This window comes from Petaurus breviceps, unplaced genomic scaffold (assembly GCF_028583685.1).
Source record: "Petaurus breviceps papuanus isolate PSGF00001 unplaced genomic scaffold, PetGlider_PUasm1.0 91041, whole genome shotgun sequence".
Lineage (NCBI taxonomy): Eukaryota > Metazoa > Chordata > Mammalia > Diprotodontia > Petauridae > Petaurus > Petaurus breviceps.
Window position 1 is genome coordinate 4934986 of NW_027187400.1, and position 16987 is coordinate 4951972.

General features: G+C 48.3%; 2 protein-coding genes and 1 long non-coding RNA gene across 8 annotated transcripts in view; 1 reads left to right on the forward strand and 2 right to left on the reverse strand.

The window, feature by feature from the left end:
• LOC138154017 (uncharacterized) overlaps positions 1 to 5142 on the reverse strand; it is a 5454-nt gene extending 312 nt beyond the window's left edge. For both annotated transcript variants that reach the window (XR_011166533.1, XR_011166532.1), the window contains exon 1: positions 4728 to 5142. This is a non-coding gene — a long non-coding RNA (uncharacterized lncRNA). The remainder of the gene's footprint in view (positions 1 to 4727) is intronic.
• The window catches only part of PPP1R8 (protein phosphatase 1 regulatory subunit 8), a 373418-nt gene that overhangs the window by 262119 nt on the left and 94312 nt on the right, over positions 1 to 16987 (reverse strand). The window lies entirely within an intron of this gene.
• The window catches only part of WASF2 (WASP family member 2), a 343739-nt gene that overhangs the window by 247880 nt on the left and 78872 nt on the right, over positions 1 to 16987 (forward strand). For 4 of the 5 annotated variants that reach the window (XR_011166638.1, XM_069079523.1, XM_069079522.1 and 1 more), the window contains exon 1: positions 13072 to 13260. The gene's annotated coding sequence lies outside the window, so the exon portion shown is untranslated. Of the gene's footprint in view, positions 1 to 13071; positions 13261 to 16987 lie in introns of those variants that run through there. The other variant, XM_069079521.1, reaches the window with a different exon arrangement.

A 16987-nucleotide genomic window follows, 5' to 3' on the forward strand; every position in this document is an offset into this window, starting at 1 on the left:
GAGAGAGAGAGAGAGAGAGAGAGAGAGAGAGAGAGCGTGAGAGAGAAACACAACCCTGGTTTGACTGGAATCTGCCAACTCCCTAATCACAGCCCTTCTAACCTCTGGCTTTCTGAGTCCTTCAGCCTGGGAGAAGGGATAAGCTTTGCCATGTGCCCCTGAGGTCCGTTGACTCAGAGAGCTGGGGAGGAAGAAAGCTTTAGGGACAGAAGGGGTCTGTGCTTAGCTCCCCCCAGCCCCCCCTCCTTTCCACCCCCTGCCTTAAGCTCCCTTCAGGGCCCAGCTCAGGATTCTGGGAGGAGCAGCTTTTGGCTCGTGTCTCTGCAGAGCCCAGCAGGGTGATAGGCTGGTGGGTAACGGGGATGAGAGCCTTCATTATCATTCCAGATTTGCCAGGAGCTCACAGCACACAGACGAGAAGCTGTTGGCTCTCATTCTCGCAGTTTGCCTGCTAAGGAGACAAGATGGACAGCTCTCCCCTCCCCCCTCCCCTGGATCCCCCATTTTATCTCAGAGACCATCGTGTCTCTTTCCCAGCCATTTCCTAGGAGACACTGGTCTCTGGGATCCCACTCCCCATGGCTTAGGGGAAAACTGGAGATGGCTTCCTAGTAAAAAGGAGGCTTAGGGCTTTTTTTGTTTTGTTTTGTTTTAATTTGGAAGTCAGACATACAGACAGGTTATAAGTACTGTCCTTCTAGGGCCCTGCACAACTGGCCGGCATGATGTAATGGAAAGAACACTCAACTTGAGTCACAGGAACTCAGTGAAGATCCTGCCATTGTGACCTCAGACAAGCCATCTCATTTCCTTGGGCCTCATTTTCCTCATCTATAAAATAAGGGGAGCTTGGACTCATGACTTTGAAGGTCCTTCCCAGCTCCAAACCTAGGATTCTCTGAAAGGCTCCAGGATTGGACGTTAGAATTTCCCCTGCCTTTGCTTCTTAGCTCAAAGCCCTTCCCTTGCAGAGAACTTGGGAATTCTGGAAAATGGGACTATTTGCCTAAGGTTTCTGCTCTTTTCTTTCCCTCTGCTTAGAACCATCAAGGCCTGGATGAATGTTTGTTGGGGATGTGGTTGAAAAGATTCGTTTTTAGGTGCAGCTTGGACCAGATGCCCTTTGAGGTCCCTTCCAAGCTGGGGATTCTATGATCTAATGCCCACCCTAACTCTGCTTGTCAAAAGCCCATTGTCCTTCAAGGTCCTCAAATATCCCACCTTCTCCAGGTAGCCTCCTAGGATTCCTACACCTAGAAATGATCTCTCTTTCTCTCCCCCTTCTCTCTCTTTCTCTCTCTCCCTTCTCTTTCCTTCTCTCTTTCTCCTCTCTCCCTTCTCTCTCTCTTTTTCCTTTTCTCTCTCTTTCCTTCTCTCTCTCTCTCTCTTTCTCTCACCTCTAAACTTACTGTCTCTCTACTTATTTATGTCATTTCCATCCATAAGTTGATAAGATTTAGAGATGGGAGGAGCCTTAGAGAACAGAGGATCATAGCAGGTTCAGAGCTGGCAGAGACCTCAAGATACCATCTGGCTCAAGGATAAGGAGACTGAGGCCCACAGAGGGGAGATAACAGTGACAACAGCTAACATCTACATAGGGTTTTATAGTTTACAAAGCACTTAGCATTCATTGTCTTTTTTGTTTCTCAGGAAAAACTTTGCAAGGTAGATAGTTTAGGTATTATTGTCCCCATTTTACAGATGAGGAAACTGAGGGAGTCTACCTACAAGTATTAATGCTCCTATTTTACAGATGAGGAAACTGAGGGAATCTACCTACATGTATTAATATTCCCATTTCACAGATGAGGGAACAGCCCTAGAGAAGAGAAATTATTTGCCCAGGTGCATCCAAGGTTCAAGTTCAGACTGTCAGCACCTCTCATCTGGACTTATATAGCTTCTGTATAATACATATATATAATATATGTACATTATTATTATTATTATAGCTTCCTGATAAATCCCTCTGCTTCTATCTTGTCATTCATTCAGCAAGCATTTATTTTGCACCTACTAACCATCAGATACAGATACATAAATGGCAGTCTCTGCTCTCAAGATATTTACATTCAATGTGGGAAACATGTATACATATAGGGAAATACAAAATTTATAACAAGCCACTAGGTGGTTCAGTGCATAGAGAGCTGAGCCTTAAGTCAGGAAGACCTCTTTTCCGGAGTTCAAATCCAGCCTCAGATACTTAGTAGCTGTGTGACCTTGGGCAAGTCACTTGACCCTGTTTGCCTCAGTTTCCTCATCTGTAAAATGAGCTGGGGAAGGAAATGGTGAGGCATTTTGGTATCTTTGCCAAGAAACCCCCAAATGGGGTCACACAGAGTTGGGCAACAACAAATACAAAGGGGAGGGCACAACAAACAGGTGGTGGATGTGGAAAGAGATCAAGAAAGCCCATGTACAAGCATGCAAGTGGGAGGTGGCCCGGAACAGAGTCAGCATGAAGGGAAGGAAAAAGGCTACCAAGGGAGGCTGGAGCCTGATTGGGAAGCACTTATATTTCACACTCGAAACCCCTACAGTTTGTTTTTTTTTTTTAAGCAAAGGCACGCCATGCTCAGATCTGTGCATCAGAAGGATCCACTCACTTTTAATGGCAGCTGTGTGAAAGATGGGCTGGAGTGGGCACAGAGTTAAGGCAGGGATGCACATTAGGAAGCCTGGATGAGAGGCTTGAGCCTGGGTGCTGTTTGTGTGAGTAGAGAGGAGGAGCCAAGTGTGGGAGACAGGCTGTATGTAAGAAAGGCTGTATATGAGAAGTGATTGGAGCTGGAGAGGGAGGGAAAGGGAGGAATCCAGGAAGACTCAGCTTGTTAACCTGGTGACTGGAAGGGGAGAGAATAAGCATTTCTAAAGCTTGTACTGTGTGCCAAGTGCTTTACAAAGATGATCTCATTTGACCCCCATAACAATCCTGGGAGGCTGTATTATTCTCATCTTACACTTGAGAAAACTAAGGCAGAGGTGAAATGACTTGCCTAAGGTGACACAGCTAGTAAGTGTCTGAGGCTGGATTAGAATTCAGGTCTTCCTGATTCCAGGCTACTTTGTCCCTTAGCAGCACATGTGCATTAGCAGCTTGGGCTCCCAGAGGGCAGTTAGCTGGATCCCTCTTCAGGCGTCTAGGGGTACACCTGAGAGGCAATGAGGTTCTCCTAATGCGTGTTCTCCCAATGTCAATCTTCAGGGATTATTACCCCAATATTATAAAAGAGTGGTCTGTAATACCAAGGCACCCAGAGGGAGAGATAAGAGTCAGAATGTGCCAGTAGTTAAGTCAACTTTCCCTCATACCCTGATGGAAACAGCCCAAGAGCCTTGGGAATAGTAGCACCCCCCCACCCCCAAACCACCAGACCTGCTTCCAGAAGAGCCCCCACAGCCATCAAGGAGGGGAGGAATCCTTGTGAAGAAGAAACCCATGTTCCTCATCACCACCAGCAACAAGTGCTAACCAGTTGCCACCAACAGGAGATGCCCATAGGAACCCTGGGACCCCTCAGGCAACACAGTCTGCTTCCAGACTAGCTTGTGAAGCTATTTTCCAAGGATGTGGTTCCTATGAAGGGAGAAGAGGGTAGCCATCCCTACCATCTGCCACTCACAGGGCAGGTAAGCCAGCTGAGCTGAAGCAGCAAGGCACTCTGGGGGAGAGACAGAAGGCAGTGTGTGCTGAAGTAAGTCCAGCCAACCCCACCACCATTCTGACCGCCATCTTTCCTCAGACATCCAGGGAGATGGTCCAGGTCCCTGAACCCAAGAGCCTTGGGAATAGCAGCGCTTCCAAGCCTGGCCCCTGCAGACATCATACTGGAAAACTACCTCAGTACAGATGCAATCCAAACCATTCCTGCTCCAGCCACAGCTGCTGAAGACCCAGAAAAGAAAGTCTGATCTCCAAAAGTACCTGGCCCTGTCAAATGTTCGCCATCAGTATCTGATAGGATTTATCAGTGGAAATGACTATTAAAGGAGCAGCATTACAATCTGCTTTGCCCTGTATCCTAAGGATAATGGGGCTTTTTCATCTGACTTACAGCTGAAACTCTACATGTGAGCTCCTGGAGAACAGGGGCTGTCTCAATCTTTTATTTGTTATCTATCGACCTTAGTACAGAATAAGTGCTTAATAAACACGTTATTCATTCATTCATCTAGCCAATTAACATCCATTAGCTTTTACAAATATTGACTGTAAAGATATAGCAAGAACCAAAGTACAAGAAGCATCTACTTGGAACCAGGATCCGTTCTCCCCTTGACAAGTCCATTGCTGGGGAGGGTGGGCTCAAACTTAACATGGCAGTTACAGAAACTTGCCCCTCCACCCGATTTACTTCTGGGTGTGGCATAGTTGGGCTTCATCCTACAGGTTCCCTTCTTAGGGAAGGTTCTTTCCCAAGTCTGGCTACTAGACCTCTGGTGGCTCCTCTGCTCTGACATTTCACAAGACAAAAAAAGTGGCTCTTTCCCAGACATAGGCTTGCCTTCAAGGCCATGCATTTACCAGTTGACCTGGTTGGGGGTCCCCCCATTAACCCGCCAGAGTATAGAGGATCATGCCTAACACCCTACATCCAGCAATAAGGAAACAGAGGTTTTTCATTGGAAGTTTTTGTATTCACTTTGTTCCTGCTCAGTATCCAACCCAAAGGCCCCCTCTTTACCATGCAGTAAATAAACAGGAAACAGTCACAGAATACCTGTGCATCCTAGGGATCTTGGCAAGACCCCTCAGGTCCAAATGATCGCTTTCAGAATCAGGTTTACCCCTTGGCGCACACTCTCAGGACTAGGTCCTCATTGGTAAGTTCCATGTTACATACAGTTTGAATATAAAGAGAACATATATTTATAATAGTTAAATAGAAGATAATTTGGGAAGGAGGACACTGGGAGAAGGCAAAGGAAAAGCTTCATGCAGAAGGTGGTGTCTGAGCTGTGTCCTAAAGGAAAGGAGAGAGTCTTTGAGGAGGAAGGTGGGAGGGGGTATATTGCAGGCATGAAGGATAATTAGTACAAAGAGAAGGAGAAAGGAGAGTGAGGGAGAGAAACAGAGAGAAGGCCAGTCTGCTGAATCACAGTATGCAGGAGTAATGTCCAATGGGGCCAGGTCGGGAAGGGCTTTACAAGCTAAAGTGAAGAGTTTAAAAGCTGATTGAGTAGGGGAGTGGGGAGTGACTCAGACAGATCTTCACTTAAGGAAAATTACTTTGGCAACTGTGTGTGGGATGGAATTAGGAAAATAATCTTCCTAAAGCAGAGGGCTGGCCTTGGCACTCACCAGCTCAGAGAGGTGCAGTAGAAAGGGCTGGATCAGATCAGCAGCTGCTCCAAACTTTTGGTACAATAGAAGGGCCTCCCCCCTTTTTTTTTTTCACTTTAAACATTTCACAGACCCTCCCAGGGCAGCGGTTGCTGTGCTCTTGGTATATATGATAATTTAGAAAATGCACGACTAAATTAGCCAGGCCGCTTTGCAGTAATTTCCAAGGTCCCTTCCAGAGCTGACATCTTCTGTTCTGAGGCTTCTTCCAACTCTAATGGTCTGTGATTATAATAATATCCATCTCAAGCTATACACTTGCAGAGGGAAGGCTGGAGAGAATGGGCAAGCAGAGCCAGGCATGATTAGTCTGGAAAGACTTCCTTGAGGAGGTGAGCCTTCCAGCAGGCTCTGGAGTGGGGGGCCAGGCGGTGGGGAGCTGGAGAACTCAGAAAGCACTGGGAAAGGAAGGACAGAATTGGTTCCATGGGAAAGGCAAGGCCCGAGTTGGGGTGGAAAGAGGTGAATCACAATTCTCCATCCTTTGGGAAGGCTTTCATTTCATTCTTACCTCTCCTAAGCAGGTGCAAACCATTACAGAGAGCTCTTCACAGCTCCACCCGGCCTTCATTCTCTCTCCAGGGAATGGAGGGGGGGGCACTGAGGGAAGAAGGAAGAGAGCCATCTCAGGTCCTCCCCCGCTTAAGCCCTGCAGAAGGAGGGAGCAAGTTCCAGGTGACAGAAATGGCCACAAAATAGGCTTTGAAGCTGGAGTCAAGCCGGGCGTGGAGGAGGGGAAGCTGGTTCATTTGGCTGCAACAGAGATTCAGAGCCCCCTGAGATAACTTGGTGGATAAGACCTTAGAATCACACAACTGTAGAATGTTAAAGCTGGAAAGGGACTTGGTAAATAGGGTATCAGAGCTGAGAGGACCCTTAGAACACAGGTTGTCAGAGCTAGGAGAGCCCTTAGAACACAAGATGTCAGAGATGGGAAGGCCCTTAGGACACAGAATGTCAGAGCTGGGAGGGTTCTTAGAACATAGGATGTCAGGGTTGAAAAGGACTTTAGAACACAGAATGTCAGAGTTGGGAGAGCCCTTAGAACACAGAAGGGCAGAGTTGGGAGGGTCCTTAGAATATGCAAGTCAGAGCTAAGAGGGCCCTTAGAACCGGGAATGTCAGAACTGAGAGGGTCCTTAGAACATGCAATGTCAGAACTTGGAGGGGCCCTGGAACATACAATGTCAGAGTTGAGAGGGCCCTTTAGAATATATAACATAAGAGCTGGGAGGGCCCTTAGGACACAGGATGTCAGAGCTGGGAGGGGTCCTAGAACACAGGATGTCAGTGCTGGGAGGGCCCTTAGAACACAGGATGTCAGAGCTGGGAGGGCCTTGGAACACAGGATGTCAGAGCTGGGAGGGATCTCAGAGCAAAGAATGCAGGAGCTGGGAGGGATCTCAGAGCAAAGAATGCAGGAGCTGGAAGGTACCTTCAGATCATCTCCATCTGTCTAGATAGGAAAGAGTTTGGAATCAGAGGAAGAGCTGGGAATAATGGAGGGTATAAACTGAACTACATTTCTGTGCTCTAAAAAGTTTTGTCTGATTTGGGGTGGGTGGTGAGAGGGGAAAGGTAAGGAGGGGTAGGCGGTAGCTTCAAGGTTGGGAGATTCCTCCTGGAGGTATCTCTGACCTGTATCCTCCCACTCCCTGCCTTCACCAGGCCACCTGCCACACCAGTTATTTTTATGCCAAAGACTGGAATTTTGTCCCAACTTTCTAGTCAGGTGGAAGACTGTCTGCATTAAGCTGCTGTTGTACTCTACGGAAATGGTGAGGCAGGACCAAGCACCCAGACCTGCATGATTGGCAGCAAAGGGATGGACTGGGGAAGCACATGAAACAGAGAAAAGCCACGGGGAATTTTTTACTTCACAGCCCTTCCAAGCTGTGGGAATACCATCTTAGATTTATGTGGTCTCCTCTTCACAAGGGTCAAACTTTATAGACCTTATCAGGTAAGAAAAGGGAAGTAGAGTATACCCCCCCTGCCCAAAAGAGAACCTTAGCCTTCTTCAAGATTGGAGGGTGATTATGGGGTCAGTGATCATCCTCCATACAGAACCCTGGAGTTCTATGTCCCAGTCCAGGACTCTAGAGGGAATACCTCTCTTGTGACATTCTTTGAGGATAGTGCTTTGGCCTGGAGAATTCTATATCCTTGTACTGTATTATAGGATTAGAGAGCATCTAGTCCCAACCTCTTCATTTTACATATAGGGAAACTGAGGCCTACGGGGGGGAAGTGTCACAGCTTCAAGGTTGAGACTGGAATCCGAGTGTTTTGACTCCAGTGATGGTCTAGAAATCATCACTTGAAGAATTAATAAGCAAAACAGCTGACTGACAGAGGCCTTCCAGTATCTTCCATCTACTATAACTGCTTCCTTCTCTTCCCTGATCTTAGGACAGATTTTTAGCCTTCTGATGACTTCCTCTACTGCCTAGAGAAGAGAGCTCTAACTAGCAATTTTGGAGACACCTAAGACCAGGGGTGGGGAACCTGTAGTCTGAGGCTACATGTGGCCCTAGGTCTTCAAATAAGGCCTTTTGACTGAATCCCAACTTTACAGAACAAATCTGTTTAATAAAAAGATTTGTTCTGTAAAACTTGGACTCTGTCCAAAGGCTACACCCGAAGACCTAGAAAGCCACATGTGTCCTTGAGGCCGTAGGTTCCCCACCCCTGCCCAAGATAAATATAAAATTCACTTTTTTTTTGCTTTGGAGGTAAGTGACTTGTCCAAGGTCACTCGGCTAGTGTGTTAAGTGTCTGAGGTCAAATTTGAACTCAGGTCCTCCTGATTCCAGGGCCGGTGCTCTATTCACTGTGCCACCTAGCTGCCCCTAAAATCAAATTTTTAAGACAAATTCAATAAAGTGTGTGTGTGTGTGTGTGTATGTGTGTGTGAGAGAGAGAGAGAGAGAGAGAGAGAGGGGGTATGTGAGGAGGGGGGTGGGGGGGATTCTCTAAGGATGAAAGTTCATCTGGGGAAGAGATTTCAAAACACTAGGGTGAAAACGTTATCAGTGCTCTCTAAATTTTGATACTCTGGGACAAAATCCAGGTGGCCCCATTCTACGTACAGCTTTTTGGGGGTATCTATGCCTGGAGGGTTTTCTGACTTACAGTCTCTGGTCTGACTAGCTGGGAGGTGGCCTAGATCCAGACCTGTGTATGACTAGAGAACTTGGTGCACATCTGACCTGTCCCCTATCCCTATTTCCCACTGGTCCTCTGAAATATTGGGGCAAGGCCATACCCCATTGATCTATAAAAACTGATCCCATCACTTCTCTAACTTCTAGAAATTTCCACCATTGACTGAAATGTATCAACTTCTGATCTTGGCATTCAAGGCCTTATACAATCTGGTTCCTGTTCTAGCCTTATCTCAGGCTGTTGCCCCTTCATATATACTGAGTTCTAGACTGACTAGCCCATTCTATATCTCTGTTCTCACCTTGCCATCATGGGCCTCTGCATGCTGTCCTACTTGCCTGGAATGGACTCTCCTCTCCCCAAATCTCCATCTGTTCAAGACCCTGTCTTCTATAAAGACCCAGCTTGGGTGCTCTTATCCCTCCCATCCCCAATTTCCCAGAATGCTTTGTACAGACCTTTCTGTTAAACTTGTCCCAGTCTTCAACTCAATTCAACAGATATTTATTAGTGGTGGTAGAGTTCATAGAGATTTGCCTTGGAGTCAGGAAGGGGTTCAAGTCTTTTCTCTGACATCAGTTCATCCTTGCTCCCTTATCTCCTCTGATACTGCCACCCCTCTAGGGTAGGTCCTTGTCACTTCATACCTGCACTGCTGCAACAGATGGGTGGGTTAGCCTGCCTCAAGTCTTGCCCTATTCCGATCCATCCTCTATTCAGCCCCTAAAGGGATTTTTCCTAAAGCTCATGTCTGCTCACATCACTCTCCTACTCAATACATTCCAATAGCTTCTTATTGACTTCAGGATCAAATGTGAAATCCTGTTTGGCATTCCAAACCCTTCCTAACCTAGCCCCCTCCTCCCTTTCCAGGCTTCTTACACCTTACTCCCCCAATCACAGTACTCTTCAATCCAGTGGCACTGGTCTCCTTGCTATGCCTTGACCAAGACACTCCATCTATCAACTCTGATCATTTTCTCTGGCTGTCTCCCATGTCTGGAATGCTCTCCCCTTCCTCATCTCTACCAGCTGGCTTCCTTTAAGTCTCAACTAAAATCTACACAGAAGTGTCAAACAGAGAGGCCAGCAGGCCCACAAGCCTCTTAAGGAACCAGATTAAAATATAATGGGGAGGGGCCGCCAGGTAGCACAGCGAATAAGAGCACCGGCTCCAGTGTTGAGAAGACCTGGAGATCGAATCCCGGGCTCAGACACTTAGCACCCACCCAGAAACACCTGGCCGTGTAACCTTGAGCAAGTTACTTAACCCCGATTGCTAAAAAAAATTTTTTTTAAAAATGTAATGGGGAGGGGGAGAGGGAGAGGAGGGAGGGATAGAATTTGGAACTCAAAACTTAAAAAAAAAGTTAAAATTTGTTTTTAACGTGCAATTGGGGGAAAATAGAATACTGAAAATGTAATATTGAACAAAGTAACCAAAAATACAATAGAACATAGATAATGTTAATATGTGGTTTTAAAAAATCAACCTAGGAATCTATTATGTGTGGTTCAGTGGTCTTGTCCCTCTCTCCCCCAGTTTCTATTTGAGTTTGACACTACCATTCTACAGGAAGCCTTCCCCAACCCCTCTTAAGTCTAGTGCCTCTTTTTTTCTGAGTTGTTTCCTCTTTATCCTGTATGTAGCTTGTTTATATATGTTTGTTTGCCAGTTGACTCCCAGTTAGATTATGAGCTCCTTCAGAACAGTGACTGCTTTTTGCCTCTTTCTGTATTCCCTGTGCAAAGTGCCTGGTGCTTCCTAAATTTTTATTGATTGACACTGTGACTATCACCCTGGTGAAGTCACTCAATGCCTCAGGTAGCTCTAAGTGGCAGAGCAGCTACTGATCTGCATGGATAGGGGGAGTCTTTCCTTAGGAACTCCCCAAACTGAGGAAATTGCTTGTCAGATTAAAAAAAAAAAGTTTCAGGCACTGAGGCTATAAAGACAAAAAAAAAACAGTCCCTGCCCTCAAGGAGCTGCCATTCCACAGGGAGAACATGTGCACAGGTAAATGTATACAAAGTAATTTGTTGGGTTGGAGCACTAAGGGGTGTTTAGGGTTCTCCCTTGTTCTTCCTCCTTCATTTCCAGTGACATCCCGGGGTAATGTCTTGCCTTTCAACTGAACTGGATTTAAGTGAGGCAGAGCTGCACAGTGGTCACCCTCACTCTTTTTTTCCAGGGTCAGTGAAGTCCAGTGGCAAGACAAAATTCCAGAACGACTGGTGATGGCCCAGGGTGCAGTGGGTGACCTTGGCTTCTCTGACCAAGTTCTAAGCACTCCACAGCCCCTGCTTTAGCCACCTTCATGGCCCATTGGAACAAACTGTCTTCATCTGCCCATTCCACTGGGGGAGGTCTTCAACTGCTTGGGGCAGACATCCCATTAACTCACCAACCAGTGTGACGCCTTCAGTTGCTCTCAACCTGGTTTTAGACAGAATGCTGAGAGAGTTTACTGAGCACTGTACATGCTACAACTTCCTGGAGCCACAGGTAAGAGTTGGGTGAAGGTGGATACCAAAGGGCTGGACAGCCTTTACACTAGATATGCTAGGTCTCCCTGAACACCCCTTACATCAGTGTTAGGGCATGGTGGATGGAGCACTGGGCTTGGGATCAGTAAAAGTCATCTTTCTGAGTTCCAATCTAGCCTTAGACTCTGACTAGGGCAAGTTACTGAACCCTGTCTGCCTCAGTTTCCTCATCTGTAAAATGGGATCAATAACAGCACCTACCTCCTAGGGTTGTTATGAGGATCAAATGAAATGCTTTTAAAGTGCTTTAGCACAGTGCCTAATACATAATAAGGGTTATATATTAGTTATTATAATCACTAGAAGGAAAGACAGTGGTGGGGTAGGTAAAAGGAGAAGAAAGAAATGAAGATAAGGTCCAGAGAGTCAGGAGTGAAGCCTGAAGAGGTAAGAGACATTAGAGAGATATGAAGAGGGATGTCACATACCTGGAATTAGGTAAGTCAGTTTCCAATCTTGTCAACAGGCATTTATAAACCACTTACTATGTGCCAGACAGTGTGCTAAGCCCTACAAAGAAAGGGGGAAAACAGCCCTTACCCTGAAGATCACCTTGTATCCCCAGCCCTTATCACGGTGCCCTGCACACAGTAGGCACTTAATAAATGCTTTGACTTCAGACAACTTACAAATTACATAACAAATAAAATATAGACAGGATAAATTGGTTGTAATCTTAGAGGGAGGAATGTAGCTTTAGCGAGGGTGAAGTAATGATTAATCAGCTTGGGTAGAGGCAGGCGGGAAGCAGATTGTGAAGTGCTTTAAATGCCAAAGCAGTTTGAGTCATATCTTGGACTTCTCCAGAAGATCACCTCGGGCCGGGAGCTCACCTTCTGCCCTGCCCTCTCTCTGACTGGAGATGGGAGGCTGAGAAGCACCTCCCAGAACTTCCGTTTAAGGAGGGTGCCCCGGCCTGCTGCATGCCACATCCTGATTTCTCACCCGGGGTGCGCTGCTCTGGATTTCTCCTCCTCAACTCCCTCCTTCTCCCTTCCCTCCCCACCCCATCCCTTCCTTTTAGCTTCCGGGTGTGTTTTCTCCCTTAGAAGGTAAGCTTCCCGAGGGCAGGTATCGACTTTCTCTCAGTCTTGGTATTCCCAGGGTTTAGCATTGTGCCTCGAGTACTGCTAAATATCGCTAAATAAATGCTAGTAGGGTCACTGACCACAGAAACTTCCCCGAACGCTGCTATGGCACCATCAGAACGATCTGTGCTTTCCATCTATTAGATTTTTGTCTAAGAACCCTTTCCACTCTCCAGCCTCAAAGGAAGAAAACTTAATAAAAATTAACTGAACTGAAATGAATCGAACGGAATAGACACAGGTGGTCACTAGGAATTGCCCTGAAGGGCAGGAGGTCCACCTGGGGTCACAAGTTCTGTGAGGAAGAGAAGTTTGAAAAGAGCAGCGGCCCAGGGGCGTGCGTTTGACAGCCCACTTCTGCGCCACGTGGGGACCTCCGCTGGACCTCTCCAAGGGGGTTACCCCTCCCTAGCAGCGCGAACAGCCCCGCCCTGGGTGAGCTCGAGCCAGACCCGGGGACCGAGTCAGTGACTCAACTTTCCAGTTCCCACCTAGCCCTCGTCAGAAGCCGGGAGGAGGGACTGGGGCAAAACCAACTGCAACCAGAGGGATACCTAGAGGAAGTTCCTAGACTCAGCTCATTTCCCCGCTTCCTATGCACCTCTTCATAGATCCTTAGCCAAGAGAACACCGCCTAAAATGCTTTTAAAGAGGATCTGTCCTGTCAGAAGTGGTATTGTCTTATTTTACTTTAGGAAGTTGACTTGCTAGTACCCCGCCTTTAACTTTACTTGGTCTCCTCCCTCCTGTTTACTCATTTGCGGAAGTCTTTCGGGTGGAGCTCCCGGGGCAGTGCTTGCGGAGTACGTCTTTTGCGTATCAGTTTGACAGGCGCTCTATGAAGGCCAATGAAAGAGTTGGAAGCGCTGAGCGGGCGGGGCTATGAACCAATCAGATCTGGTGTCGGGGTGGGGCTACGTCTCAGGGAGGCGAGCGCGTAATGGCGGACGCGTATCTGCCGAGCGCGGCCGGGGGCGTAGCGAACTGAGTGAGGGACCACAGGCGGGAGTAGCAGCGGCTGCCGGGGGACGAGACGATCCTGTGGACAGCGGCAGCTTGCAGAGAGGGGCGGCCCGGCCTGCTGCTGCTGGCTCCTTGCGAGGCCAGGTGAGCAACAAGTTCCCCTGCCCCGGGAGAGGGCGGCTCTTGGCGGGGCCGGGCCTGGCCTGGCCGGGGCCAGCGTCCGAGGGGGTCCGAGCCGGGAGGCAGTGGGCAGACGTGGGAAAGATCAGGGCCGCCCCCACGGAGAACCAGCTGGGGTGCCGGACTGCTCCATGGGAGAGTGAGTCATGGAGTACTGAGCAGGGGTCCCCGGCTGCCCCTTAGGAAGTGAGCAGGGGGTCCTAGGCTGCCCCTTATAGGGAAGTGAGCAGGGGGTCCCAGGCTGCCTCTTAGGGAGTGAGCAGGGGGTCGGTCCCAGGCTTCCCCTTAGGGAGTGAGCCAGAGGTCTCAGGTTGTCCCATAGGGGAGTGTGCAAGGGGTCTTAGGTTGCTCCACAGGGGAGTGAGCAGGGGTCCCAGGCTACCCTGTAAGGGAGTGAGTAGTATCTTAAGGCTGCCCCTAAGGGAGTGAGCAGGAGGTCCCCAAACCAACCCATGGTGGAGTAAGCAAGGGTCCTAGGCTGTCCCTAGGACAACGAGCAGGGGTCTCAGGTTGTCCCTAGGGCTGACCCATGTCCCATGGGGAATGAGTTTTGGTGGAGTGAGCAGGAACCCAGGGCTTTCTCATAGTGGAGTGAGCAGGGGATCTTAGGGCTGTCTTATAAGTGAAAGAGCAGGAGGTCTCCAAGCCACCCCATGGGGGAATGAGCAAAGGTCCCAGGCTGTCCCTTGGGGAAGTAAGCAGGGGGCCCCAGGGCTGCTCCATGGGGGAGTGAGCCATGAAGGAATGAGCAAGGGATTCTTGGGCTACCCCATGGGGAAGTGAGCAAAGAGTCCCAGCTTGCCCAGTAGTGGAGTTAGCCTCCTTTGGGAGATGTTCTGGTGGGTACCAGGACTGCCCCATAGCAGAATGAGCAGGGAGGAACAGATCTTCCCTATGGAAAAGTAGAGGTGGGTACCAGGTCTGTTCCTTAGAGGAATTAGAAGGGACCCCCCCACTCCCCCTCACCCCGACCCGCACACTTAAACCTCCTTAAATGCAAAAGGAGTGCTCAGGCTGCTCCAAAGACAAACATGAGTTTTGGAAGGTACTAGGTTTCCTCCATAGTCAGATGAAGGTGGGTACAGGTCTGTCCCATAGTTAGGTGTGGGTGGGTATCAGGGCCATCCCATGGGGAATGAAGGAATATACTAAAGCTGACACAGAGGTAAGCATAAAGGAAGAGTGCTACCATGATTCTCTCAAAGACTGACCTAGACTGGGAAGTACTAGGTCTGCCCCATAGATAGGTGGGAGTGCCTAAGGCCATCCCACAGGGAAATGAGGAGGCCTTATCAGGGCAGCCCCCTAGACTAGTGGGCATAGAGGAGTACCTGAGCCAACCCATAGAAATATGGGCATGGGGATACTGCAGCTGCTCCATAGGGAAGTAAGTCACAATGTGTTTGGAGGAGGCTACAGGGACCATACAGAGACATGGGGGAGGGGGGAACTAGGACTGTCCCATAGTCAAGTGATTGGAGAGTACCAAGTACCACAGGTGAGAATGTGAGTGTTAGAATATACCAGGGATTGCCCACAGGGGAAGGGAGCTGAGGTGGTGGCTCTCCCTATCTCATAGGGAAGTAGGCCTGGGGAGTATGAGGGGCAGTCCATAAGAGAGGTGGGGGGGATAATAAGGCTATGCCCTAGGGAAATGAGAATGGGGTGAGGGCTACAAGGGCTGCCCCAAAGACATGGGGGAGGCAGTACCAGGGCTAGCCAAAGAGAAGTGTTTGGGGGGGAATCCAGACCTACAGAGAGAGAGAGAGTGTGTGTGTGTTTCAAGGCTGTCCCTAGGCAAGGGAGAATAGGGACTACTATGAAGGGCCTGTGGAAAACTGTGCGTCTGGGAGGGTCCAAAGCTTTCCCATAAGGAAGTGAGAGTGGGGGGTAGGGGTGGGGCTACAAGCATTGCCCTTAAGAGAGATGTGACCTGACTCATAGATAGTTATGTGGAGGGAACATATGGAGGGGTGCTCCATAAATAATTCTAAAGTCATCTTGCAGGTAGGGAGAATGGGAGGAGTGGAACAAATCAGGATTGCTCCCTTGAGAGGTAGGAAATTGGGGTATGGAGAACTGCCAGGGCCACCCTATAGAGAGGAGTGTGTGAGGGATTCCAATGATTGCCCCATAGGGAAGTAAGAATTGGTGGGGGAAGGCCTACAAAATGTTATTAAGATGTGGGATTGGGTGGGACAGAGTGTCAGACTTGTCAGATAGGGAGGTAGGACAGGGGCTTCTCGGGGCTGCCCTAAAGAGAGATGAATGTGTGAGGTGTCTCAAAACTGGTCCACAGAGAGGTAAGATGAAGACCAAGGATGCTTCCAAGTACTTTCCACAAAGATGTGGGTGGGGGATTTACTGAGTTAACCCAAAGGCAAGGGAGGGCTAGTACTGTTCCAAGTGTGATGGGGCTGTGGGACAATACCACAGCCATCTCTCTTGCAGACAGATGCAGAGATACCAGGGCTGCCTCACAGACTGCCTTATGGGTGAAGGTCTAGGGTAAAGATTGGGAGGACAAGAAGACTTGAAAAAGCAGGAGAAATCAGTTTATGTACCATATTGTTACTTAGCTAAGACTCCCCTAAGAGTGATCAAGGGGCCTGAGGGGATCCATGTAGATGTAAGCCTTGGTGGCATACTTGGATCACTTTGGCTCTGGGTGTTGCCACCAAGAATCCTAAAGCCTAATGGTCAAGGATTGCCTGAGAGGGAATCATGGAGGAGAGGAATTCCGGAGGCTCTTGAAGGATGTAATTGGCCATACCCGAGACTTAAAACCAAGTGCTGTGTGTTTGCTGTTCAGTTTTATTCAGCAAACATTTATTAAGTTTTTCCCATATGCAAGGCTTCAGGGGACACAATGAAATAACACATGTGTAGTGCTGTACGTTTACCAAATGCTTATGATCTCCTCAATGTGGGCACTTCCTCAGACAGTGTCCCATGCCTTATCATTTGGTGTGTGTAGTGGCCCTGCCCTCCTGTCAGTTTTGAGTTGGGGCTCCCTTGTCATTTTATAGATTCTGGGGGGTTCTGGGGACTGACTCCATCTGGTCTTCTTCCATGAGAGTACTTTATGAAGTTACTTCTCTCCTTTAGTGCTGGGAAGTAGGTGGTGGTTGCTGTTTACCTCATTTGTTCCTGAGGAGTAGGCTCAAATAAAAGTTACTACCCAAGGTCATGCAGCTGGTAAATGTTAGTGATTAGATTCTAACTTGTACCTTCTGATTCTAAATCCATTGTTTACTACATTTGCTGCCTTTCAGATACTGCTGTTTCACTCATTGGTTTCATATACATTTTCTCATGGGAAGATATTGGCTTAGTGAGGTTAAGAAGACATCTTTGTCTAAGAAAAAGCATTAGGGAGAATGTTACCTCCTTATAGTACCTAGTCAGAAGTTTTTGGGGACCTGAGGAGGGCTTGTTCCCCAGTGCTTGGGGCTGCCCCTAACATGTATTTAGGCACACAGAGGTTCTAGGCTGTCATTTGGTGGTTAGGGGTCAGGGAAGTTTGGGAGGACAAGGTCCTGGCTTTGGAACCCTGAACAGGGTTCCATCATTTAGGCCCTTTAGTAGCTACTGAACAATCTACTGATTTGTAATAACTACCAGCACATAGCTTCTTAGTTCTAGAGGCTGCGACCTCAGCCATGGTTAGCAGAGTTGCCATTAGAAAAGA